Source organism: Haemaphysalis longicornis, unplaced genomic scaffold, assembly GCF_048455015.1.
Source record: "Haemaphysalis longicornis isolate Haplotype H1 unplaced genomic scaffold, Haemaphysalis longicornis Haplotype H1 scaffold_8, whole genome shotgun sequence".
NCBI lineage: Eukaryota > Metazoa > Arthropoda > Arachnida > Ixodida > Ixodidae > Haemaphysalis > Haemaphysalis longicornis.
The window spans coordinates 138,696,022-138,722,371 of record NW_027526445.1 but is presented as its reverse complement, the minus strand read 5'-3'; the positions used below and the strand labels follow the sequence as shown (position 1 = coordinate 138,722,371).

General features: G+C 47.8%; 1 protein-coding gene across 1 annotated transcript in view; it reads right to left on the bottom strand.

Annotated features, from left to right (window-relative positions):
* Window positions 1-1,807: 1,807 nt before the first annotated feature.
* The window catches only part of LOC144149940 (beta-1,4-glucuronyltransferase 1-like), a 279,455-nt gene continuing 254,912 nt past the window's right edge, over window positions 1,808-26,350 (bottom strand). Inside the window, exon 8 of the mRNA XM_077681684.1 lies at window positions 1,808-7,733. The gene's annotated coding sequence lies outside the window, so the exon portion shown is untranslated. The remainder of the gene's footprint in view (window positions 7,734-26,350) is intronic.

The window sequence follows — 26,350 nt, the reverse complement described above, 5'->3', positions numbered from 1 at the left end:
CCGGAGGGACAAGGCGAGTGAATCAGATGCTCTGCATCTAATATGTAGCCTCACCGTCGGCGGATGTGTATGGCTATGGACATTCCAAGCGTATAGCCTTACCTTCGGAGAATGGGCATGATGAAAATTCGAAGGCCTTAACTTCGGCGGATTGTTATGGCGATGAAAATTCCAAGTCTATACCCTCCCGTACGGCGAATGGGTATGGCGGTGAAAATGCCAAGTGCGTAGCCTTTCCTGTGGAGGATGGCAATCGCGATAAAAATACCGAGTGTTTCGCCTTACTTGTGGCGGATGGGTGTTGCAATAAAAATTCTAAGGGTACAGCCTTAATTTAAGCGGCGAGTAATGGCGACGGGGATAGCCCGCTGTAGCCTTAGCAACGTATCACGTGAATCCCCGGGCCGAGTTATGCCGACCTACGCGTTCGCGTTCGCTAGTCGCCCAGTTCCTACGGCACTGCAGGCTTGGCGCATTCACTCTCCGCAGCTGGGTCGACGCCTGGCCCCGTGACTGGCCACGTACATGGAAGCTTATTCATAAATAAAAGCGCTACCGCGCCGCCTTCTGTTCTCTGAGCGTTCGTGGGAGCTGCAGGCTCTGATCCGTTTTCGGCAAGTGGCGTTTAACCCCGCCTCGGATATCAGCTGGCGAGCTGCTTCACTGCAATGCCAAGCGTGCGAAGCTAGCGTCGGAGACTAAGGAATAGCGAACCGTTAGGCTCGGAAAGCGCTAAACGCGGGATCCCAAACGTAGACAAAGGCAGACTTTGGAGGAATAGTGTAATAATTACGGCTAAATCAAAGGTTAAACGAGTGACAACCAGGCTAAGCCAAGCTTTCGCTTTGCATATACAGGGTTTGCTGAGCTTAGCCGCAGCCATTGTCTGCATTCCTGCGTTCATTAGTGGAGAACTCTAGACCATGTGGGTTAGTTCGCCTCAACGACATCCCGATAAGGCAAAAAACTTGTATCAAAAAATTCCCCCGCATTTCCCCGAGGGGGAGAATGTGAAAGTGCGAATGCACGGTTGTCGGCCCGCTTGCGGCGCTTGCGCTCGGCCCCCGCAGCCCACCGCCTCGCCGCCTTCTCTTCCATCTCTTCCATCGGGTTTGTAGTATCACGTGTACACCACGCAGTTATCAAGCCGCTATAACGCCGCTGAGTCGCCAACGCACGCCGCTGACGACGTAGTTTGAATGCGTTAAAGATATAAGGCGCGTCACTAACACTGATATCACCGTCGCGTCCGTGGCTTGGTCGGTAGAGCGTCGCGCTGCGGCCGCAAAGTCCTCGGATCGAAACCTGGCGCCGGATGCTGTTTCTTTTTTAAATATAGAGGAGCACTGCGGACGCCGCCGCCGCCGCCGCCGGCGGTGGATGGTTTGGGGTCGCTTATAAAGTGCATTCGCACTTAAAACAAAACAGGCTGGCTCACTTACCAGAAAACATTTCCTTCGTGGTGCGCGTGGTGCCCCATTCGGAAGCAGTGAAGCGTGGGTTTGAGGTGAAAATAACGAACTCGCCAACGCCTTCCTTCTTTTACATTTCTGATAAAAACGTCCGCGCTATAACTCTCACAAAAATTTGAAACGGGTTAGGGGCTGCTAAGGACACTTCATATATAATTAATATTCCATTTTACTTTTTATTAGCGCCTTGGCCTGTGTTAACTTCTCACGCTTTCAACGCAGAGTGCATAAATTCGGATGGCAAATCTTCCGCAAAAGAGGTCGTTCGTCTTGCTTTCAGCTAGGTACTTGGCCTGCATGCCAGTTTCATCCGTCAAAAGAAACAACGCAAGAGACCACTCGAACCACCTGAAAGACAAAGCTTTAATACTCTGTTTACATGTAATTACTGTACAAACGGCGATATGACTTCATTCTTTCGAGTATTCGTCGACACATGCACACGTTTCACATACATGACTACGCTCCCGTTATCAATGTTTTTTTCCCGTTATAACTTCAGTATATTGCGAAGACTGAATGAGCACGAAGTGTACATTGCACGGCTTTGCGACGATGAGCTTCAAAGCATGAAGAATTAGGCCCAGAATTTCCACGTGTAGTGTGCAGCGCAGAATTCAGTTGTACAGGCCAACATTAGCAGGAGACATTCATGCGATAGAATCGGCCCTGCCCAGGAACGCTTTTTTGTGCCGGTTTTGGGACCAAGACATCGAGATAGCTTCCTATCCTTCTGGAACAGTTAATATGTACATGTTGTCGCTGATACCAGTTGGGACGTGTTTCACACCAATAGGTGTCAGTGGGTTTCCTTCCTTCGGAACATCGTGCATGCCAAAAACGATCATGTAAGAAAAGTGAACTGTGCTTCCCTGCAAACATTTGCTTATTTAGGGAAACACTGAGGAGGACATGTGTGAGTTTAGTAGCAACAGTAGGAGCATTGCAGGCAGAATATCGCCGTACTTTCATTCGTCTCGGTGCGCAGGAAATAGACACCGGCAGTTGTCAGTCTCGTCACGCATGCCAAGAGGCCTCGGGTGCCACATCACCCAAGGCCTCTTAATCTCGGGTGATATGACACCCGAGATCTCTTTGCATGTGTATGACACCCGATTGCTTGCTATTTGTTTACTGGCACTGAGTGCCAACGAATGTTGCAAGGCTATGTTGGAATTTGGTGGTGTCGGTTAAACTTCACGGTCGGACCAAACCCGCAGTTGTGGGCGACACTAGTGGAGAGCTCACAGGGCTGAGGCGCTGGGAAGCTCCGACCTGTCTACCCAACGGGTGGTCACGGCGAGGGCTGCTGCGGTCACCGGTACGCCGGTCACCACGCCCCCCTAAGGGGCCTTTAAAGGCTCAATAAAATGTTTGTCCTCCTCCTCCAGTTCTCGGGTGACACTCTCCGCGTTTGCTTCGGACTTGCACGTCTTCTATGTCTTTCAAAAAAACTTGTTTAACCGTCCTAACAAGTACACAACTTGTGCATGTCAGGTCTGATATTGAAACATGAAATCTTCGTTGGCAGTACGCTTGTTTCTCGTACAACTCGTCACAATTTGATGTGGACGCACAGAACGTCAGAAGCTTTTTTATATACACACCGATAACATCTTTGAAGACAGTATCACTCTAGGCACAAAATCAACGTAAACAGTCACCTCATTTTGTAAGCGCCTCGGAACTTCCGCCGACCGTAACTGTTACTGTTGGAACAGCGTGATTAGACGTTAAAACACACAGCGGAAGAAAACGAAGTGCTTGAGTATCACGAAGTTTGTAATTTCACAGAAAACCTTTTCACGCAAACATGTAACGCCGCATATCTCCTACAGCAATAACAGTATTTAGTTATATGCTGGTCTTGTTGAAACAGCCCTTTACTACACGTGGCCCAAGAAGACGGGTACACATCATACCGCCTGTCCTGCTTTCCCCTCTTGTCCAGTGTCTAGTAACACTGTTTTACAAGTGGAATATACATCAACTATCCCAACTTCGCATCCAGATTCATGGCCGCAATTTCAAGCTAGTCCAAAATAACATGGAAGTTCTGCAGGAAATGCTACACCCCGATCCACTAACATGTAGTGGACATTTTTGCATGGCACCGTGGGTTGGCAGAAATATCAGATCAGGCGGGAAATTTCAAATTCAATTCAAATGAAGTGTGGCTCTTTGGCGCTTACTCTTCACCCCACTAGCACAAAAAAAAACAATAAAGGCCTCACGGGAGTATTTATTACCGGTGAGGCAACGGCGAGCTAAATATGGCATTCAACGCAAAAAACTATTCGGCCATGTTTGGAGACCACGGCGCACAAGTATTCTGGCTGCCTTGTGAGACCTGGAACTAGAATGATTGACCACACGTTTATCAAGCGAACACGTAATAGGTCATTCTAGGTGCTGCTGTGCATGCCAAACAAAAAAAATTCATAGATTCGTTGCAAATGTGAAATACAACATGGCATCCCTCCAAACGTAAGAGAATACGCAGCAAGAGTCAAAAGGCCACTTAAAGTAACATGGTTTAGTAAACGTACCCTCAAATACCGCGCACTGAAAGCCAACTCATCATGTGATGGCGCGTCACTGAGGACGAGAGAAGGACTTTCATGTTTACGTGTCGCATCTGGAATGGACAGACGCCGCCACAGTGAGTTATTTTCGCACAAAGCACATGAACCTGCTTACCAGGACTGCGCCAATGCAAGCGAAGGCTGCCAAAACAATCCAAATGAATATTAAAAACAATTCAAAGAACATTACCAAAAATAAACGTTGAAGACTTTCACGCAAGCCCCCGGTAAACCTCAAATGTCAGCAATGACTGTTACATGTTTATAATATTAAGCGATTTTTGTTGCAAGTTGAAGGAAGCAGACGCATAACAACGGCAAGAATAACGCGAATGACTTCCATTCCCAACCTTGAGCTCCATTTAATATGCCCACAAACACGACTCATGCCTCCCTACATAGAACTTTTCAAACAAAGCGTTATAATACACTACATTACAATAATTCGGGTAGAATGATACATGGTTATAGGCAACATTCAGAAGGTTTATTTTGCTCGATTTTTTAACGATTAGCTTCTTTGGCATAATGTCGACTAGACTATGTAAGAAAATGGAGACGTTCTCATGGCACATTTTCAAATTAAAACCTATTTTCATAGGTCGCACACAGAAGCTTGAGGCCAGGGTAATAAAAAACAACTACTGAAAGATGATATAATGCGGTCACTGGCCGTAGTGCGGATCCTTTAAGCTGTAATTATTTTCTCGAACAGTTTACGCCCTAGTGCGTTTGCACGACACTCTGCGTCAAGAGACGAAAGTGGTATCATAGTAGGTGTCGGAAAGTTTGTTAAATTATTCGTACCTACGGCCTATCAAAGACAACGGGAATTTTATTTCTAGATTTCAGATGTCTGCAGTGTCACCGTTAGATGTGTGGTAAGTTCCGAACAGCTGGGTGAGAAAATATTTTAGACGAGTAACCAGCTACTTACATAGGCTAATGTATACCAGAGGCTTTGGGCTGATAGGCGTAGAAATTTGGCCACCTATTACTAGCGAACTCCGGCCAGGGCGCATGATACTTCCAAAACTTTTCTTCCGAAGAAATCGAACTTTTGCGGTACATGGCTGAAAAGTCAAATTACAACGCAACACAATTACTGTAACCAAAAGGGTGCGTAGACTAACTATGTAAATACTTATTATATTACAGCTGTTCTGAATTGACTCGTGTCTTTACTCATGTACAGTATACACGCCGACCGTGACGATGCTTGATGCATTTGTAGGTTTCAATGTTTTCTCTCAAAAGACTTACGCAGTTTTACCCTAATAGCAGAAATGTACTTGGAAACAAAGTTTGTGACGATTGGTGGCAAGCAGCAGCCTCGACAATACAATATAAATGCACCTGACTATATATTGCGTAAGTAGTCCCGGAAAAGCGTTACGGCCACATTTCAGAAGCTACTGGGCGCTGCTGCTATCTGCCCGGATAAAGTTACCGGCGTTAAAACTTAAGAAATACTCCAGAAAACAACGCAGCTGCATGTTGTCATAGTAGTCAGCAAAACATAAGGACAAGGACAAGACAACAGTCTGTAACTACTAGAATGCAGTTCAAAGCGCCGTACAAGAGCAGACATAAAGCAGGTAAAGGTGTGACGCACCGACGACACAGCCCCTCAGAAAACAGACCAATTTCAGAGATAACAAACCTATGTACACGCATGTGCACTCAACGATGCGTGTTCGGAGAAAACAACAGTATAAGGCCGCATTATTCAACAACACAGCACGCAATGATACGCACATTCCAAGGTTCACATTCAACCCCCACCCTCCCCCCTGACACAAGAGACGAATCATTTAAAAAACGAAAGCAAAACAGTCAGGAACAAAAGCACTGCTTTAAAAAAAATGCAGTATTCAACAATACAGCTCCACAGATCCATGCTGTGACGTGCTGTGTAGAGGAAGGTTAGGTACCCTAAAATTTTGTTTTTATGGGCGACGAAATTCAACACTGGAGAAAAAGTTTGCTTTACACTTCCTCAATACTTCAAAACCGATTCTGATAACGGAAGCAAGTACACCACAATACACGAATAAAGTGTGAGCTTATAATCCCAAAATATCGCAGCAATGTTTACCAGTGTGCTCTGCCTCGTACCAGCAAGAAACGGATTCGCTAGTTCGAATAAATGAAGCTAATGGTTGAGCTTCTTTATTGCGGGTAAACGGCCTACTGGCGTTGGCACGGCAGAACAACCCGCATTTTCCCAGAACGTGGAGCTTGTACGGCTAGCGGTACCCTTCCGAGTGATACAAACCTCTTTATTTTACTTTAGGAGCGCAAGCTGCGCCAGTATCTACAGTATTTTACATGTTATTGTGACTGTCCTATATTCAAATTACCCCTGATGACCTTTTTGTTTTGTATTTGGTACTTTGGTTCACCATTGGCAAACACTTCTCTCCTACCTTGACTACTGAATGGTACTGCCTGTCTTGAGCTTATCGAGTCCAATTATTTTTTTCCTTATTTTTATCCTTGGGACAGTCATTTATGTTTTAATTTATGTCTGTAATTATTCCACCCGGAATTACAACGCTCGATTATATTACAGAAGGAACCGTAAATTCGAAACCTTCCCCCAATACAACGTTCATAACGCTTCCTCCGATCTTTTTTATTGAATGCAGCGTTTCCTAGTTGATATTACTTCTGGTGCCACGGCAATAGACGCAAGCGATGATAAATTACGGAGCGATTCCTTCCACAGGTAAGGAGCGAAAAACCACAGGTAAAACAAACGCAATTCGAGAAAAGGCTTCGAAGGTTTTCCGCACTAAAATAATCCCTGCCTCTACACCCTCCCCTCAGGTTATTTTATCTATTTCACACTCGTTGCTTAGCACACACACAAAAAAAACGGGATGAGAGTGGCACACACTAAAAACAACATTTTGATGACATCAACTTGGAATCATTTAATCACGCACCAGCACTAGAATTCCGCGTCTTACGGGCACCCGCATAAGCAGCAGCGAAGAGTATAATGCTGCCTGAAGCAGTGTGTAGCGTCGCCTACAAACTACTACAAGATCACAAGTAACCGCGACGTACACGTGACCAATCCAGCCAAGGGCTCCTGCTGCGCCCTCCGCGACAGATTCGCACGCATGGTCAGTGGTCGACTACCGAGGCGGCCGCATAGCCACTACCCGGTCACAGAAACACCAAGAGTCAAGTTCCGAGATAACACGACAAGGACGACGCCTAATCGGCGCACATCAACGGCATTGAGTCCGCTTCTTTCTCTTCTCGTCCTCGTAGACAGTGCGGTAAGTACCCTCGTGGAAGCACTGGGATCATCGATTGTCGTCGGGTCGTTGCAACGGTGGCCTCGCGCACAGTCAAGTCGCGCGTAGCACACACGCATGCAACGAGGGGGAGAGAACAGAGTTGCAATTCACGCGAGCTCGCACCACAATCGACAAGTATCGAACGACGAACGTCCACTCCCAAGAGGAGGACTCCCACTTCTTTGTATCTCCGCTTGTATGGCAAAAAGGACTAACTGGCAAGCGCAGCCCTGGAAACCATGACTCCAGTTGGTGGGATGCTTGGTTTTTCGTATCAAGGACGGCTTGTCGCTCCGTCACGTCAGGCGATGCGCTGCCTCGTTCCAGCATATCAGTAGACGTCGACGCTTCGTCGGGCCTTCCTAAAAAGGAATAAATAAGAAAAAATGCCGACATCAGAAAGACAGCGTGAATACTATGGAACAATCTATAAGATGCACAGTAAAAAGAAAAGGTCAACCTCTAGTTTGACAAACGAGACCTCCCTCCTTCCAACTAAGAAAAATAAACCTATGGAAAAAGTGATAGTTAAGATTACCAGCTGTTGTTAAAAGTCTGTGCGACCTCTTTTGTTATATCGTTCGACTCCACCTCTCCGTTCATGCGGGTTTACGGTTGTTTGTACAACCGTAAACCTAGAAACACAAAAGTCAAGGGGTCAAGTAGGAAACGCACGCTATCCTGCCAAGAAGAAAGGAAACAGACATCGATAAAAGAAACGAATGGAACTTTAACGCACTAAAGAAGCACCATGATTATAAGGTGTGTTTCCGCAAAGGGGTAGAATATTGTAAGAACTTTCTCGTGGGAGAGACAACATTCTGGCATACATCAAAACGTATTCGATTACGCTTTCTCTTCCATTGAAGCTAAGCTTACTGAGTGGCCAATATTTGAATAACAAAGTGAGAAAACCGGTACCGACGACCCTACCCCAAACATAGAGCTGTGATGAGCTGAGGCAGAGGTGTCAGCGGCCGAATATACATATATATATATATATATATATATATATATATATATATATATATATATATATAAACGGACACGTCGTTTTTGATTATCACACAGATATAAAATTGCACAGCCGACAGTGTATCAAACACAGCAACTAATTCCTATCTACGATCCCCTAGATGCAAAAGCCATATCTTAGCCGACTACTGAAGCCTTGTATTATATTCTCCTGATCCTCGCAGTGGAAAAGCTCACCTACCAATAATTAACGTAGCCAGTATCGGAGCACCCCAAGGGCACCGTGGCATTCTAAGCCATAACAGGCGGACACCTTAAAATTAAAATGTACTGCGAGCAGCAGAACAAACCATGACGTTTTGTGCCAGACGTTTCTGCCATGCCATGGGTGAACCATGTCTCAGAAAACGAAATCCAAGTTGTATCAGGACTCTACATGAATGAGCACAAACAATGCTATAACTGTTCAATTAGATAAACGCCTAACCCGGACTAAGATTGTCTTCGTGTCAATTGTGCCCCTGAACGCTTGACATATACCGCTGCCCGCGGTACAATTGAAGTACGCATCCCCACAATAGCTCCCTTTAAGTAGTGGTGCACCCTCTAGGGCAACCTGGGCGGTCACACGCACGCAGATGTCTTCTTTTAAGAGCAGAGCTGTTTAAGGTCCTCGTTCAGCCGTCCAGCGTTACCAGAACGAAATACCGAGAAGAGATACCGAGCGCACGTCAGGGTGAGGAGCGCGCGGCGTTGGCGAGCTCGACCTCCGAGAACACTTTGACCAGCATTCGTGGCGATTCTCCCCGCCAGTTCACGTACGTTCGCGCCTGAAGTGAGGAGAACAGACGCCGAGTTCAGACTAAACACGCCGAGTTGGCGAAGCCGGCTGCCGGGGGCTAACGCGGTCCACTTTGGGAGAAATGTGAAAGCCTGCGGACATGGAGAACTTTCAGTGGCAAGTTCGGAAATTCGTTCGAGGTGCAACATCCGGGTCTCCGACGAAGGGAGAGGGGCCGCCCCCTGTGCTGTTTCCGCAGCCCTGCACCACTTCTGCAAGCTGCGCTAATATTTCTAATCTTTAAGGTCCACAAAACTGCGAATTAGGATCCTTGGCATATACATGTGCAAGCGGTAGTATTAGACGATGCTTCAGCACAATAATAGCATGTGTAGAGTGGCGCAACTTCTTCTAGGACCCCAGGGACTAGCACGAGCGGACGTTTCTTCTTAGGTGTCAACTGCGCACTGGCATGATGGGCAGACGAAGTTGTGCGCTTTAAATGAAAATGCGTTTCACCCCATTATATTTCGCATAAGCAGTGGTGCACCCTTAAAGGGTCACGTGGTCAGTCGCACACTCATAATCAGTTTTAGTCTTGTCTGCAACTCCGCGCCGGACTCCTAGCGCTCTAAAACTAAAGCTGACTTCACCCCAAGAACCCTCATCGTGCGGTGGTGCATCCTTTACAGGCAACCAGCACTGTCGGGTTTTTGCGGGTTTTTTTTTTTCGCGGTATCTGCACTGTCTTCCAGCGGGCGCATTTCCAAAGTATCCTGCAAAAAAAAAAAAAGCAATACGCCGCCAGGTTTGACTAATCTGGACCCCGGCACAGTTGCCTCTCAGGGGCAATGAAGGAGCAAACGAGCTTGCCCTACGGCCCATTTGCCTGTCTGCCTGAAAAGCATCTGAAAACGACGTTTGAAACACAAATTCTCCAAAACGGCAGGATGCTCACCTAACACTATACTGCAGATGAAAACGGAAGGAAAAGCCAGACGCGCATAGCAAACCCGGAAAAAAGGAACAGAAAATCTGGGGCAAACGACATGTGGAACTTGCCCAAAATCCTTTAGTACTTGGTAAACTCTGCCCAGATCAATTTGAACTTAAATGCGAATACTATAAAAGCCTGCAAAGCCTGGTCAACATGATATGGACGTGCCCAGAGATATCAGATGGCGTACACATATTAGACACTTGGGAGACTGACATTCAGCTAAGACCTGGAAGCTCAACGAACGATCATCAACCAAGCTCACGCATCCGCCAGGTGCCAAGGGATGCTGGCCTACTCCTAGCAAGGGGCTCTAAAAAAACCCAATGGTTGCTACTGAATAAACGTTTTCCATCATAACCATTCAAAAGCTGCGCTGCGCAGCTCGATGATACTTTGCGCGATACAGAACGTTCATTTGACATTATCATAGGCTGCGCCCCGAACATAAGCCGACCAAAGGATAGCAAATCACAATTATTAACAAAAAGACCTTTCCCACGTTTCCCAATCTAATATCACAACGGGAATACGGCAACAACCTAACAAGAATTCCTTTCGTACGACAAAAAACTTTGTTGTGACAACACAAGTCCCGTTGTTATGACAAGGCCATCTCTTGTTACAACACACATTTCTATCGCAACAACAAAGTCAATTTCCTCAACTACAAACTTTCCTGTCGTGACAACAAAAACTGCCATTTAAGCTACACTCCACAATGAGCAATAAAATTCAAACCATGTGCAACTACTGGTGGAACACGATGGAATATCGAAATCAGGATAGGAATACGGCACACGACAGAGCATCAGAATCACGACACGACAAGAATACGACAAAACGACAGTACGACGCGCGAAAATACGACAAACTACAGAAACTTTTCTTCACGTCATTTTCGACTGGGTTTTGCCAAAAGAAAGGTTAGACCCGCTGCGGCTCGAAACCAGGCGTCCAGCGCCAGTACCCAGAGCTCTACCTCGAGGCCACAGAGCCCGAACGGCCGGCAACTTTAAGAAGTTGCTTAACAGATTAGCGCGCAGAGTGACGTCCCACATGTCACGTGGGGCCGCTGGACCGCGAAGCGTTTGCATACAAGCTGCCGGGAGAGTTACCGCACACAGCTCCAGGGTGTAAAATGCGGTGCAAATTGATTTCCGATAAAATGGTATTCCAGCGGCGTTTAGTATCATTTCATCGCAGAACTACAATAATCTTAAAGGCAACACCTCATAGGCCGTGGCGGTCAGCCCACCACAGCTGACTAACCTTCTTCCAGGTTTCCGCTTGAGCAGAGAAATTACATCTTCTCTCTTTGAGTCGAACCAACAATGACGTGACCGGTTCCCCATTAAAGTGACGGGGAATGTCAAATTGGAGTGGAAAGCAATAAACACTTTTACCGGTAATCCACTGAATGGCTCCGAAAAAAAATCACCGCTTGAATACACGCCGCTGTTCAGCTTGTGTACATACCGCTTTCAAGAAAGGAAGAGACGGCGACGCCATTTTGGCGCGAACGTGAGATCGCTTCAGCTGCTTCGAGACCGCATAACTTTGCGCCCTCGAGCCATGCCTCATATGCGACTGGTCAGTTAGTCTGCAACAATCACAAGAAACATGCCGATGTCCCCAGTGGTAGCGACCATATCGCTTCTTTCTATTTCCATTTCAATTTTTAACGTAATAATTATTACACAAGGTAATCATGAAACAAGCTGGGAACAGTTTGACGGGCCCTTATCGCCCTTGGGCAGTGTCTGCAGGCAGGGCAGTGGACATTTCCGCATGTTACGTTCTGTCACGCACGACTTCTGTGAGCCCCTGCAGGAGTGAAAATACAATATGCTGTAATTTCCTACTGCGAATGGCAAAAAGGCGCCAATCCAGCGTTTAAATATCGCCTGCAACTTACATCCTAAAAGGTAACATTCTATCCCTACTTAAGACAATAGCTACAGTATCCGGTCCTTCGACATCGAAACGCATGTCCGTTTAGTTTATCACGCGGTGATGACGGCGTGGAACTAGTCTTTGTCGGTTTTTAGGGTGAGTTTTTTTTCAGCACTTTATTGCATTACCATATTCTTCTTCTACCATGAGCCTATGGTTTCTAATCCACCCTGGTAACATTTCGCGTAACTTCACTGTTGGAAAAACCGAAACTTCAAATTTCTTTATTTCATATCTTCAACGCGTTTCTCCGCACGAATTCGCATTCCCATAGCAACGTTCCAATTAGCCCCAACAGTGTCATTACGCGCGAAACTGCGATTCCACATTCCCAGCAGTGTATTAAATAATAAAGAAACCCGGATGGAGGCAAAAAAAGACACGAAGACTCTGAATCGAGCCCGAATTCCGAACCGGATCCGACTGGGACCGCGCCAGAGAAACAGCGGAACAGGGACAGATGGCCCGCAGCTTCTACTCTATTATTAGCGCGGTTTGCAGACGCCCAAGGCGCGCCAATAATTCACGATCGTCGCCGTCTCTCTGGCGCAACGTCCAAGCCGGCGCCAGTTCGTTGTCATCGCGTCGCTGCAGAGGAAGCCTGCTCGTGATGGCCTCCACGCCCCAGAAAAGATGAGCAAACTCCGCTGAACTTCGAAACGTCACATGCAAATTGGAAAACTGTTATTCGCAGCCACACTTTTCGTTAATGCTGTGGCGAAAAAGAAGGACTGACGTGCATAAAATGTTTTCCAGTTGAGACACCGCGGACATGGGCCCTGGAAGCTGCGGTGAGCGGGAGACGGGAAAGATGCGGAGATACCGTGACAATCATCAGCAAGAGTGGATCATGAAATGAAAAGGGATGAAGGTGTGATTGTCGCAATAAACGAAGGTAGAACACAGTTGGGGCCATGGGGAGAGAAAACGGGATGGCCGGCGTGCGAAGATCAGCAGAGACCTTGGAAAGGCGAGGTAAGAAATTCATTACTCCATCTGTTTCCAGGTCTACAAGAACAAGACACGACAAACATCTTATTGAGTACAGGTTCCACAATCAATCCTCTAAATACTCTTGTTTTCCACGTGCAATAAGAGAATGAAATTGTCTTCCTAATGAAATTGTTACTAGTTCATACCTTGATAATTTTGCTTCAAAATTGTCTAAGTTTTTGCTCAATAATCCCTCTTGATATGTGTTCTGTACTCCCTATTGCTGAACCTTTCATGTGTTTCTATATGTAATGCATAATTATTGTTATCCTTTGAATTGCCACGTGTATATGTGTGTAATCTATTTGGCTGATATTGTTGTTTTCACCTTGACCCTTTTTTCTGCTTTTGTGAATTGTTCAAAACGAGCACGCTTATTATTCATGTATCCCCCACTCCTGCAACAGCCTCCGGAGTTGAGGCTAGCAGTATCAATAAATGAATAAAAAGGTAGGTGTATACCAAACTGCAAACGCGTCAATAGTGGATGTAGGCATGGTGGTCAAGGGTTCGGGCAGTAGGAGAACTGTGGATCAATACGAAAGGAATAGCAGAACGAAGGAATAAATGACGCAACGAGGCTCGAATGAAAATACAGGGAAGAAAGAAGTAAGCACAGAAGAAGTAAAAATATGAAATATGTGCAAGGAAAAACGGTACTAGAGAATGATAGGGAAATATAGCGTGCAGCAATTAAGAAAGAAGAAAGCGAACAACGTTGACTACGGCTCAATCTAGCTGGGAGGAAAGAAGCCGCCCCGTTTCAATTGAAGGCATCGGAGGAAATCTAGAAGACTTGAAGTGCCTATCGCCAGTTGCCTCAGAGACTGAAAAAAGTATTTGGAGATCAAAAATGAGAGCGGCCTGTCCGCCACATTAGCTTTACTTTTCTTGTCAAACTGGTTAGTTCAACTACTTTTTTGTTGCTATTTATAGCACTTTTAACGGGACCTTCAATCACATTACTTCTCCCAAGAGAAAAACCCGGCTTTGTACGGCACCGAAGGGGTGATCCGGCGCGGATCGCTTCTTCTGATTATTTTTTGGCCGCCACGGGAAGACGAGAACCTCGGGAAACTAGGGCCGAGAGACGGAATAGCACAGCCAATGCAATCATGCATTAGAAAGGCATGATCGCATTAGAAATATATGCGTTTTGGGCTGTTTCCTTTCGTTGTATCGCCCACTCCTGCTTAAAGCCTTGCCCCAAGGCTAGAAGTACTCCTTTAAAAAAATAAATAAATAAATAAATAAATAAATAAATAAATAAATAAATAAATAAATAAATAACACAACCTAACAAAATAAATAAATTACAAAAATTATTAAATAGAAATATTGATGCTATTTATTCACTAAAAAATCACCGACTACAGAAGGATTGCACCCAAAGTGGCTGCCGTCTAATAAAACTGACGTCGTCTACATCAAAGGCCCCGCCACGTCCACTGGAGGGCAAAAAAAAAACTGCGGTCAGCTGCAACACACCGTTTCCGACCGACGAGCCAGTCAGCGAACGTCGGTGCTCGTACATACGTAAATAAACCAGCGCGTGCTCATTAATTCACCGTCGCGCACGCACAAGGACCGCACTGCACCGCGGCGTACGAAGGGGGAGGCATCGCGTGCCTCGAGTGCCCCGAAGCGCTCTCGGTTGCCCCGATGGAAGAGCGCTGGGCGTCCCGCAGCGCCGCTGCACGCGAGCGGACGAGCAAGCCGGCGCCGTCCGAGAGCGCGGAACACAACATTCAACACGAGAGAGTTCATCTCGCAGCAGCGCGTGCGCCGTTTGCGCCCAGAGCAGCACACGTTAATAATTGACGCGCGCGCGCGGACCGCCGACCAATCTCGATGGGCGGGATGGGTTTTGCGCGAAACGGAGCCCGCTGTGTACGCCTCGGCGAGGACGACGGCGACTTCGTGTATTATGCACAGCGAAGCGCGCGACCACAAATACAGAGGAGAGTGCGAGTGAGCCCTGCCTGACTTCGTTGTTTGCTCCAGTCCACGAAGAAAATAAAATGCTCTGTTGTTCGGCTGCGGGAAGGGCTACGGGCAACTCTGCAGAGCCAGCGGAGGACGATGTGGTTGGGGAGCTAGTGAGTGACGGCAGTAAGGGAGCGCCGGCACCCGCAGAAGACTTTTCCGCTGTGGTTACGACGCCAGCGCGCCACACGGCAGAGCCGCGAAACTCGGTACTCGTCAATTTACTGGTAGCTGTGATAAATGGGAGAATCCGCTGTCGTTAAACTCTTTCAGGACCATAGTCTTTCCTGGGCTGCTTGAACGCCGAAATTTTGGGCTGTCTGTCTGTCTATCTGCTGTCTGTTTGGGATTTCACTGAGCAAGCCAATCAAAGTGAAACAAAAGCTGCGCAATCGGCGGTGAGCGGGACCACGGGCGGCGTTGCGAAGCGCGCCTCCATGACGTCGGCTTAGGGATTCTCGCATATGTCGTGTGCTTTACTCGGGCTCACTCTCCCTGCTGTTTCATTGCGTTCTATTGGCGTCTGATGCTTGTCCGCACCAGATTTTGCGTGTGCGTAACTTTTTATCATAATAATACGCTTAAAATCGCATACACTAGCTCAAGGTGTGAGTTTAAGTATAGTTTTGGATGCCGCAGCGGAATAAACATTGCCGGCGTCGCCCCATTCCTCGCGAAGCCGGTCCTGTGCGGAGCGCGAAGCGTCTTAGCCAGGCGTCAGCTTCTGTATTCAACAATCTTTCGAACAAAGGGAACAGCCAGCTGCTAGTAATCGACAACAGTGAAAATGGAAGACGAAAACAAATTCCACGAAATCGGGGCTGTCGGCTTTGGCAGAAGGCATTGTGATTCTCGGTAATCATATGTAACGTAAAACAGTTGCTTCAACCTTGCCGAACGCTCGAAAGAATTGTATCACATCACTTTACGTTGTCATGGCATGAAAATATGCCGACATGCACTATGGGCTGCAAAAACTGTAGTTTTAGTTCCAAATAACCCACTGTGTGTATAGGCGCGTGCTAGTTTAATACCAGGCTTCAAACCAGTATGGAGATATATTGAGCATCTTTAGTTCTTGTCGCCAAGAGTCCGGGAGTACATCAAACGAAGTGGCATTCTGTGCTGCCCAGCCAATCTGGTGAAGGATGCGGCGACCCACCACAGTTCTGCTCATTCGGAGCTTCTTGTTAGAAAGATGGCCCGCTATCAGCTCTTACACCGTGTAGTGGAGCCCCGTGCTAAGCAGCCTCTCTGGGCGCCCTCATGGGAAGACAAATGGCTTGCTCAACCGCCATTCTAATCATTATATAAAGCATCTTTATGTCCTCCTTGTCGAGAAGAAGACAGGGGGCTGACGTAAGTGATTCTCGAGAGGACAAAAGCTTGAAATAATCGAAAAGTATCGGATTCCTCGAGGCCTCGCTTCTTTGTGGAAACTCGCCTGATCATGTGAATGATTTGATTGATGCTGTGTTTGAGGCGCTGCAAGGATACGTCACTCTTGGTGTTGGCCTGGCGAAGTAGGCCCAGGATCTTGATGCTGGGGCTTGGAGTGATGGCGTGGGCACCAAGGAGTATTTGAATGTGTTCCTTGATGTGTCGTTTGGCGTGAGGGCAGACGTCATGGAGCTGAGTTTTTACGTGAACACCGGAGACCACAGGCTTTAGCACACTGGCGTACTAGAAGTGAGATGATATGCGTTGGTGTGAGCTTCCTTTAATTTTTGTAACTCCTAGCACACCCGCAAGGCGCGCACAGGGCCGCTAGACATGCCGTGGGTGGAGCGCATAGCGGCGCGAGAGGTCGCGTGACGCTATCACGGGGCATTCAGCGAGAATGCATGGGGTAAACACGTATAGATGCGCTTGGTGAGTCAACCACCTGTCTTCCGGGTCTACGCGTGGGCTCGTAGCTAAATCGTTAAGACAACGGGCTCTCGCTCCGTTACTCTATTAGTTCCAGGTTCGATTCTCGGCGTTGCCAGCAAATTCTTTTATTTGTTCTCGGGAGTTTTCTGTTGACACAAACGGTCGCGAAAGAACCCTTGGGGGGTAGAGGTAAAAAGCTTTGCTTTAAAATTGGTCGCCATCCCGCCCTGCGACAATGCATCTAAAGCAAAGCTGGTGTAAACCAATATAAATGGTGATAGAGGAGGGCATAAAACGGTTCGTGTCGTCTCGGCGGGCTTTTGCTTTCGCTCGTCTAGTGTCACTGGACAAACGTACCGAGTATAGACACTTGTTCCGTGCCGCCGCCGCGATGGTTGATCAGTTCGCATTACGTGACCTTTGTGCGACGGTACATGGGCGCCGCCATTTTGCTGTTTATGCGTTTTAGTTGGCCATTTCTGATAGGCTTTGCTTGTCTCCCTGCTCAGCGGCTGCACGCGACTGACGTCGTTACGAATGCGAATCAATGATAGCGCGTGTAAGAGCATTTCAGCCGCACAGGCATGTCCGAAGATGCGGCAAATGCTGGGTCCTGCCCAGTCTGACGCATGCACCCGGCGTATTGGGCATAAACTGCGCTCATGTGCAGTTTTCCCGCTCATGACAGTCCTTTCAACAACGATTACTCTATAGTTATTTAACGAAATGTAAAGTTTTTTGGCGTAGCTAATATTGGGGGCGAAATCTTGCTTTGTACATAGTTTCAAGTCTCGCACGTTGCACGACTAGGTTCCTGAGCCATGGAAACTATCCCATAAAAATGCATGGGGAGTAAGATTTGACAGCGGATTACACAAAAAGTATTCAGAATCCTGGAAAGTTATTTTGGTGTTTTTAACGTCACGTCGACTTCTTGCTTCATGCCAAATATCATTTTCCTGAAGTGTTTTTCCTAGATTCCTGAGAGGTCGGAATTTTGAGCGAGAAAGCTGGGTATGATTCAGTGACACTAGTTCTGCCTACCCTTCAAACATAATCTGCAAACATAATCTTCACGACAAACACATTGTGGTGGAAGGTGGGGGGCGGTCCATTGTTCACAGACACCTCATCATCCATAATGCGGTTTCAATGATTCTTTTGTGGTTTCCTTAAACGAATTCTGAGCTCTACGCTGTATGCCCGATTGGCCTAACGCATGCGCTCGGCGTCTTAGGTCTTGGCGTTTTGCCCATAGAGATAAAACCGTTGGGGGGTAGCGGTATAGAGTCCGGCTGTGAAAGACCGTTTTGTCCCGATAACAATGACAGAAATTCTATGACAAACTCCGTACAGTGCACAACACCCTTGTCTACAACACCCAGTCCAACTTCAACTGGTTTCCTCTCAAAACTGAGGACTCAAACGTTTCACAAAAAACGTTGAGGTCAAAATAAATGGTTAAGACTTCAGAATGGCACAATAGTTTTCTTCAAATGCTTTCCGGCCGAGGCAAGATCAGGCTCTAAGTACGAAACTTGTGTTATAATCAAGTGTGTAGCTCTCTGTACAAATAACAGAGATAATAACGAGAAGAGGTGAAGCAGTGGCGATACCGCGGCCACTTTCCGGCGACTTCTCTGCCGTCACGGCATCTTATTTGTGCGATTCCGACCGTTGCCCTACACCCTGAATGATTAAAAATTGACTGGCCGAGTGTATACTGGGGTCTGTAGTATCGTTTAGTCGTATCGTTTCGCAACACACTGCAAACTATTAATTTAGTCCTCGTCCATATCACGTCCCTCCTGCCCATATAACGTCCCTGTAACGGGAAATTTGAAAGCATTTCTGTATTTCTTGCGTTTGTTTTTTGTTGATTCGAAAAAGCATCTTTTGTGAGTGGCATGGGACTGCGTGACGCACCAAAGGCTAATTGTTTCAAACTGACGAAGTTGTATTCTGTCTTCATTACCTCCTTAATGCTGTTGCAGGAAAAAGCTAGTCCGAACCACGACAGCTGCAGCTGAAGGCACCGTAGATTCATTGATTGATTTTAGGGTTTAACGCGCCGACGCAGCGCAGGCGATGAGGCGATGAGGACCACCTGGGGATCTTCAACGCGCGCCAAAACCTCGAACACACGGGCGTTTTCGCTTTTCGCTTCCATCGGAAAAGAGGCCGCCGCGGCCGGGAATCGAACCCGCGTCCTGGTGCTCAGCATCACAACACCTTAGCCACTGAGCCACCGCGGCGGGTGAAGGCACCGGAGAGAATTGCAGCAGTCCTCAGCCTTGACGAGTGATGATCTTACGGATTCAGGATGTTTTGTTAGCTACTGCAAGAATGCTCTCGGTATGCACTGAAAATATCGGACCGAGTCTCCGGTGCAGATCAGGCGAGGAAAATTTAATCAGCCAGGTGAAACATCCGTGCGTCATTAGTACCTCACTAAATTGTCCAGCTCATGAGTGCTACCACTTCAAACCAGGTGCGACGCGGTCAGCAAAAAATAACGACCGCAGCATAATGCCTTTTTACAGCGAAGCACAATATGTCTAACGAACAGCTATGCTTCATGCCGGTATACCGATGGCACGCCCGTTGTGCTGCTGGGAGATTCAAACGTGGAATTCTCACGGTTCAATGCGACCTGACAGCTGTCCTCCGTAGTCGAGTGGTTTGGGTTGGTGGGTTTTAGACAATAAGATGCCGAACGAAGCAGGCGGGAAACGGACAGCCACATGTTCGTCAGCTGGAACAAAGCTAGAGCCCTTACAGGATTTAACTATCTATGAGACGCACGCATGTAGTTAGCTTAAAGGGATCGTGAAGAGAAAATTCATTTGTCTTAGCTTAATTTTGTCTGCATGAGCGGCATTTTAAGAACATAAATCCCAAATATTTTCACAATTCATTGCTTCTGGAGTTTAGGAGGCGCCATTGAAATTTTCGTTTTAAGGCGCATCGCAAGCGACCATGCGCGTACCGTCGTTCGGCAGCGCAACTAGAATTACGTCACGTTAAGTACATTCGAGAGTTGAACGTGGTTCAATGTTGTTTGTGTATAATGTTCACCAAAGCTGCAAACCCGACATTTCAAAAATAACGCATCCTTCGTTCGTTGCCAAAAAACAGTTTTCTATCCACGTGAGCGGTGTCGTGACCGCTTCAGTTGTCTGGCAACCATTGCAGCAGAACAGCAGAACTCAGACCTACTGGGGTTTGTACAGTTTCTAGCCAATTTCCATGCGGAATTTCACGTTCTTTTGCCGAATTCTCTTCGAAATGTTGCCTTTTTTGTATGGAATGGCCCGAGACCTCTCAAGCAAAAAGAAAAAGAAAAACTGTTCCCTCGTGAGATTCGAACTTGCGGCCTCCGGGCCAGCCCAACGTTACGGCCAGCCTGTCGGACACTTTATCCACTACAGTGACCACACTATCGACGTGAGAAGCGCGCGCGGCGAAAAACTGCTGCATAAAAGCCGCTTCGCATTTGTAACCCAGAAGTCTGTCGTGTTTTCATAAATACTGATCAACCAGAGCTTTAACCGCCAACTTACTGTTGAGCGCTTATGCAGAAAGCCAAAGCGGAGCGTATACAATCAACGGCACAGCTTTAACAGCATTGTTTATTACAGGGAACAGGAAAACAATCGTCGAACTGCGTGATCTTGGGACTTGGCGACTCGGCGCTGTATCGCTCCTTCTCGCTAGTTGTTTTTCCGCTTGATGAAAGAATGATGGGTGGGTTTGAAGTTCCGACTACTCTAAGTTCCTTCGATAAATGCGTTTACGTAATAAACTCATTTTAAGCGTTCAGTCATTTATCTCGTCAGGCCAGAAGTTTCACGTTCGCGCAACTCACATTACAGGCTACGTGAGACAGACGTCGGCAAACTGCAAGAATGTCGGCTAGCAAAACGACAGTTTAGACTTGTGCAAAACAGCGCAAACAGAGTTTACGAATGCCCAGTTTCTATTAAACGTGGTTACTTCTGCCTGCGCCACTCGCCGGCGTTGTTGACTGAAAGTTCGACCATGTTGATCAGTCGTATCAGAGATCAGACATCTCTCGTTGAGTTGCAGGGCGAGTTTCATCATGGCGCCGATGTTGTAGCTTTATCTGACCCTTTGCAAGCCCGCTCTATGCCGACATATTGTGCAGACGAGGGAGAACTGTGATTGGCTGCTCACTGACTTACTGAAACGTCACTTCACGAGTTGAGGAGGAAAGCCTCGGTGAAACCGTAACTGCATTTGTTTTCCTATTTGCCGATATCTGGCAACGAAACGGGTATGCATTGTTTGTTTGTCAAGGTTCCACGGTTATAAGCGCACACACAACACAGTTTTTTTTTTAAATATCTTCACGACCCCAGGGGCCATGACGACCAAATGCAAGTTTGTTTTATTCGAAATATTTCGAGCTCTATAGTGCCCCAGCGCTTGTCCGGAAGCAAACGATGGTTTATTCACTGCGAAATTAATCAATTTAATCTCAAATTTTGATCCTCGCGCCAAAACTTGTGTTGGAACGGCGTTTGCAATGACAAGGTCTTTCAGCTAAACTTGGTGTGGAGCGGAGACTTCCTTACTGTTATTCAACCTAGATGGCGCCGCCACGCCACGACAAGCTGTTTTCTGCCTTTGGTTTGTTTCTGACCGTATTTAAACTTGGCTTGTCTTTTTTCATAGAGAAAATAATCGTTTCGTGATACATGGTGCTCGCTCAACAAATATGATCACTTAAGACCCCGCCGCTTGGGTCAATCAGCCCGTGTCGTCTGAGACAACCCCAAATCCCCGCAGTGCTGTGCATCTAAACGAAGCATAGTGCGCGCAGTACCAACAGCAGTACGCATCGGTACTTATGTGTTTACGCGTGCTTTCGTAACTTGCACTGTTTATCCCATCATTCTTACTGATATAAAAAGAATGTGCCCTAAATTTAAGCGCTAATAGCTCGTTCGCCAAGTTTGTAGTTTCTGCCTAATTTGCGTTTGCTTTTTCCGGCCTCCGCCAATCGCAGAGCTCGCTGGTATGACATCATGGGTTTTGTTGCGGGAAATCAGCAAGTGGGTCGCATGACCATTCCCTTTTTCCTGATTGTAAAGCTTACTTGAGAGAAGTTTACGTTAAAAGTGGTGGCAGCATGATTCTAACGAGGCAATCTTTTGAATGAATCAAACTTTCATTTTGTCTTCATGGCCCCTTTAAAAGAAGAGCGGGAATTGAAGGAGCCTTGGTGGGAGCAGAAGCGCCAATGGCCGCGAAGACAATGGAAAGCCGCCGTCACCGGCGTTGCCGCCTCAAGTTGTGGCTCGTCAAGTAGCTGCGAATCCCTCCGGGGTGAATAGCATCTTGCCCACTTAGAACGCCGACGTGAGCCAATATTACATGCTCAGCTTAAAGGGCTTCCACAGAGACATTTCTGGCGGTGCCTTTCGCTTCTAAACACACGCACATCCCCGGTTGCCAGTTTATGTGTGCATAAGTGAAGGGGGGTGGCAGGAGGGGGCGTGCACGCACAGCTATAAGATGCCGAACTGCCCTTACTGATGACATGTTCGTTGTGCTGGTGAGAGGTTTAAAATAGGGCGTCCAACGGGCCAATCGCACCTGTCTGGTGCCCCTCTGGTCGAGCGGATTGGGTCGGTGTGTTACACAGAAGTTAATGTGCCTACCACAAGGAAAGGAGAAGACAGCCCCATGTTTATTCGCTAGAATAAAGCTCGAGTGCTTCGAAGTTTAAACAAGCTAATTGGCTAGGAAGTAAGCTCAATCGCAAATTAGAGACGAAGGTGTTTTGATTCGTGCATTCCGTGGACTGCGTCCAGCTTCGCAGATCATCCTTCTTCCCAGTGTGGGAGGGCATTAGTGTTTATTTACTTTTTATAGCGCAGACATGTTTTGCACCGGGCAACAGCGAAAACGCCAGTTTTTTGCACGATTGGGCACTCAAGGCTTTCGCCCTGAAGGTCCCGTCGGGAATACACCAGTCAAACAGCGCGGGCAGCGTTGACATAAAGCAAAGAAAGTGCGAGCGTTGTTTCATCGACATGTAATGCAAGCACCTACGAGAAATTCACACTTTGTTCACATGCTGCGTATAACTAAACTAGCGCATTTTCACGACCTTGTGCACGGCCGATCTTCTACGCACCGTAATAGAAGGCATGTGCACGTAGTTTACGCTAAGCGAAAAGATTCGCCCCTGTCGTGCCAAAAGTGGCAATACGCGGGGAGGTGACGGTACGCGGGAAGCAGAAGGGCTCGTTCTTCTAGAGCAAGTTTTTGGGATCGAAGCGTTGTAGGCGTGAGGAGAGCCGGTATGCGTAGGGGACTTCGGGAACGCCAGGGCCAGGTGGCGAACGGCGAACTATGCATAAGTGGCGGAGGAAAAAAACGGCCGCTAGTGAACTGGAAAAACGCTCGCCTAGTTAATCACGGCGACGCGTCGTGCCTTCCCGGGCTCTCACAGGAAAACTCGCGAACAACCGCCGACGCCGTACTTCATGGATCTAACGAATTCGACGCGGTGAACTTTCGCGCCAACTACACCGAGCGACTGGTTTTATGCGAGTGCAGTTTGGAAAGCTCGGAGTGCGCATAAACTGACGGAAACGACGGGCGGAAGTTGCGTGACTAGTTCGAAAGGGAGCACTTTACATGCCGTAACGGAAGCATCTCACACGGGCGAAGAGGATGCCAAGCTGGAACCAAGAGTAGTGCAGATAAGTCCCAAACCTCACTCTAACTTCACGGTTCCGATTTTTTAGCGACATTGCAAATCTACGGCAAATCTTTTAACGACACTGAACAAATTAGCAGTTCCAATGGCAGCACAATGTAGCGACATATCATAAAAACGTACGAAAACACCCAAACAACCCTTCGTTTCCCGATTATAGGATGGCTAGACTGTTGAACCCACAGACATTTTGGGGGTCAGCGTCCGACAGTTACGGCTGCTTCGAGGCATACAACAATGCCGAACAATTCCGACCCTGCCTTAAAAAAAAAAAAAAAGCAGTCATCTCGTTTGATTAATATCAAAACTAATGAACATTTCGTGACTGGGCCAAAACCAACACCCCCAAAACAAGAATACTTTCAATCTACGACATCTTATTTACTGAATGACCACAGCTATTACTATGAGTGAGCCTCTCTGAATACCATGACTACGTCATTTCGAACCGAGAGCTGGATATAGCGGGTTTTTGTGCGCGCACCGTATGCTTAACTAATCCTAGCCTTTGAGTGAGCCTCCAAGTCATGCAGTCAGGCGTGGAGTCATTTTCAATCCTGCGCACGATGCAGACGCGCACCTCTGCGCAGGCGCCGTGATGCCCCTATCTTCCTCCAATGAGAACTCTGGACAGGGAAAGGGGGAAGAGGGGTGCTCTAGAGAAGAACAGTGCCAAAGCTTTGCTTGGTACGGTGTCGTAGCACTCAGCGCTTGATTGTTGGTCGCATCGGCTGAAGCAAATGGAAAGCCATCACCCCCGCGATAAGAAGGGAGTGCCCCTCGCTCCTACCGTGTTATCCCAACACAACCTAGATTAGAAGGACTGGGCAGATAATGATACTAGTTACGCTGGTGGGATGATTCCGCGCCTCCCTTTATTCGACATCTGTGGCTGCTATCAGAGAGCGTGGAACTAAGGTGAAGTTTGTCCCGCTGCGTCCACCCACCCACCAATCGAAGCAGATTTCGTTATACCAGCTATTCAGTTAAGTAGCCGGTTTCTTTTTTTATTGCGGAAGTTTGCTATTCAGCATAAGGAGAAATTAAATGTGCAGATACACTCCAGATTCCCGAAAGGAATCGGAGCAGGGGGCCATGATGTGGTCCTTGTATCCACGCCATGAAATCTGGCGGACGTCCGGGGTGCGGGCCGCAGGTGGCGATGTGCACAGCGCGTGGACTTCGCAGAGCAGGGCAACTCCACACCAGGTACTTTGCTGTAGCCTGGTCAACTGGAGCGGGGCAAAAGGGGCAGGTGGAGTTGAACGGGGCATGGCATTGAGGTGGCCAGGACCTCGTCACAGCTGGCGTGAGGGCGACTCCCAGGCGAAGACGTCTGAGCAGGACATCATCTCAGCGAGACAACCCGCCAGGCAGATCCGTACCGCTCGGGGGTATGAGAGCGCGCGCGGTGCGCCTTAGATGTTCGTTTTCACTGGCAAGGCGAACACCGTTTGACGAAGGTGCAAGAGGAGCTGGATATTGCACACGCACGGGGTGTGTTCCGGCATCTGCAGCCTGCATTGCGGTGTGGCTGTTCCGTTGGCGCCATGACACGCGCACACGACATGGATAAGTGTCCACCATGTCTTGAATTTCTAGCCGAACTTCGTTGCACGTGAGAGTTTTACGAAGCTCTCGTACAGCTGCCGACGAATCAGTGAAAATTGTACACTGTGGTGAAGCGTGGCTGATTATCAACGATGTGTGTAGCAGAGCATCCTGCACTGCAAGGAGTTCTGCCTACGTTGATGGCCACTTCTCCGTTGTTATGTAAGTGCAGGTCACTGGATCGGGAGCCACAGTCGGGCAAAGTACAGCGGTATGAAGTATGGTATCGGAAGCACTGGCGTCGACAAACATCAGCGTAGAGGAAGGGCTAGCAATGTCCATAGAAGGCGGAATCGGAGCACCAACTGTCCGGGGATGAATACGGGCAACAGGTCGTGTATCCGTTAATTGGTGGAACTTCCATGGGGGCCGTATATTGGTGTTTGATAGTGGCGGGGCTGGTGAACCGGTCATGTACGCTGCAAGAGCGGCGGAATCAGCTAGGGTCAAGGGCTTGGTTTTGGAGGCGGGCTTGTCGACGCTGATGCACTAGCGCATCAAATGTGTTGAGCTGCGCTTCCTGTGGCAGAATAAGGACGGGGTGAGGGCTGGAAGACCAGTTATAACTCGCATAGTCGAATTGTTTATTGATTCGAGTAGTGCCCAGTGCGACTTTGTAAGAAAGTGGAATTGCGCTTGATAAACTATACGAGGCTGAAGAATGGCTCGGAAAGGCATGCGGGCCATCTTGGAGGCCGCACCGCCGGCTTTTTGAGACATGCGACGGAACAGATGCAGCGATTGTGAAGCTTGACGCTTTGCAGAGCGAATCCAAGGTTTTGCAGAACCAGTGGCCATAATATCTAAGCCCAACACCCGTTGGGCAGATGCTGTTGGTATAGGCCTGCCTTGAACCGAAAGACGGATAGGGGAGGTTTCCAAGCGCCGACGGCCCCATGCGTTCGCCACGGTGAGATGGGCTGTTTTGTTAGGAGAGAGCGTGTGGCCAAGATACATGCACCAAGATTTGGTTTCATCTAGAGCTTGTTTGAGGCGGACACTTTGGACGTCCTGGTGAACAGACCATACCGTGATATCGTCTGCATAGATGATA